Genomic DNA, 2,321 nt, shown 5'->3' with positions numbered 1-2,321 from the left:
CCTATCATTTGGACACCAGAACTGGAACAAGCGTTCACCAACTTCAAACAGAGCTTGTCACGAGCGACACTATTGGCACACCCAGACCCAGCAGCCGAACTAGCGGTAACAACAGACGCATCAGACACCGCAATCGGGGCTGTAATCCAACAGCGAGCAAATGGACGCTGACAGCCACTTGCGTTCTTAAGCAAAAAGCTTAACCACGCACAGAAACAGTATAGTCTATACGATCGAGAACTACTAGCGATCTATGTAGCTATAAAACACTATTGGCACATGCTAGAAGGACGAACATTCACGGTATATACAGACCACAAACCAATCACATTTGTCTTCAGATAAGATCCACTACGCAGCTCGCCACGACAAACAAGACATCTCGAATTCATCGGACAATTTACCACCGATATTCAACACGTCTCAGGGAAAGACAACGTAGTGGCAGATACTCTTTCTCGCGTAGAAGCGGTTGAAAAAACAGTCAACTACGAGACACTTGCACAAGCGCAAGAAGAAGACACAGAATTACAAGAGATTCTAAAGACAGAAAGAGGACTTAAACTTACAAAGATACCATTTCCTGGAACAATAGGTCTATACTGCGATACGGACACGCCCATAACACGACCATACGTACCAGGAACACTACGCCGACAGATCTTCCTATCACTACACAACCTAGCACATCCAAGCATAAAAGCAACAGTCAAACTTATCACGCAACGATACGTGTGGCCGCATGCGCAGAGAGACTATACATTTCCACATTGGTGACCCCGACGGAGAAGGATGACAGAAATAACACCACGGACGAAGAGGAGATACAACAAGACACCAAAACAGAACCAACAATACAATTACTCAAGACAAGAAGTGGACGAACACAGCACCCACCAAGCAGGTTCAACACCAAAAGCTTTCATACAACCAAGGGGTTCCTGTGGCGGTTCGAATAACCACCACAAACACAAAACGACCACCCGGTATACGCGCGGAGCACGTGAAGCTCGCGCGAGAGCACCGTACGAGCCACGAGAGCTCGCCGCGAGGCGGCTATGAACGCGAGTCGGCGCCAGTAAGTGGAATCCGTTCAGCGGAGAATATAAGGCCGCGGCCGAGATACCGAGGCGGTCTGCCCACGCCTTCGAAAGCTTGCTGAACACGGCTCCAACGGACAGGAGGAATCAGTACACCTACGACGACCTCCGGGCAGCAGACCATCCACATCGTCAGGACTTCCATCACAACTACCACTATACCCGAGCGTTCTCAAGGACATCACTAAGAAGGAAATACGAGGCTCAGATAGATACTTCGGCTTCTATCTCTCACCAACACGGTGTACAACCAGCGGATCTGGAGCCGGCTCTACGCACCAGTCCTTGACGATCACACAAACCAACAGGACAACGTATGCCAGGCACTCCATCCGCTTCGCAACCGACTCCCCGGAGCACACATGAGTCACACGGCCACGCAACCATCACTCATTCCTTGGGAGCATCGGACACACTCCGTAAACCAAACGGCTCGCCAACGTGGAGTTGCATCTCGCGGACCTGAAGCCGGCCAGACACCAGTCCTACACGCTCGCACCAACCGACAGGACGACATACGCCGGGCACTCCATCCGCACTACCCGAAGAAACCATGGGCACACGGCCACGCAGCTAACGCTCATTTCTCGGGAACAACTGAGACACTCCACAACTAACGACTCTCTCTATGGGACTACACATTCGGACGTGGAACATACACAACACGAAATTAGAGCAATTGTACAAAGTGTATATATAGAGACGAATAAATTATTAGACAGACATCCGACCGCCAATCAGTTATAGTGCACCCTAGTCACATCCTTCTAACAAACACGCATATACATTTGCACATTTATAATGTGTAAAAAATAAAAAAATTTAAATTAAAAAAACTTAAAGTATATATTAAAACCAACAAACAATAAATTTAATTTAAATCTAAATTTAATTTAGAATTATATTTAATTTAGTTATGTCATAATAACTGCAATGTGAATGTATTAAAGAATACATTAATTTTAGCATATTGTTTAGTTTAGCAATGCAATGTTTTTTTAATTAAAATTTTTTTATGTTTTTTTATTTGTATTGAACTTATTTTGAAAATTAGGTTTCTGTTAATAAAAATAAAATGCGTTTTAATTTTATGGAGAGAATTTGTATATAACATTTCTATAAATACGTTTGATTTTATGACAAATACTATTTCAAATTACAAATCCTCACAAACTGAATTGCTTCTAAGTACTTGGCTAATTAGCTATTGATTTTATATTT

Source organism: Formica exsecta, unplaced genomic scaffold, assembly GCF_003651465.1.
Source record: "Formica exsecta isolate Colony F162 unplaced genomic scaffold, ASM365146v1 scaffold503, whole genome shotgun sequence".
NCBI classification, from domain to species: Eukaryota; Metazoa; Arthropoda; class Insecta; order Hymenoptera; family Formicidae; genus Formica; species Formica exsecta.
The sequence above is the reverse complement of the archived record's forward strand: the minus strand, read 5'-3'. Positions refer to the sequence as shown.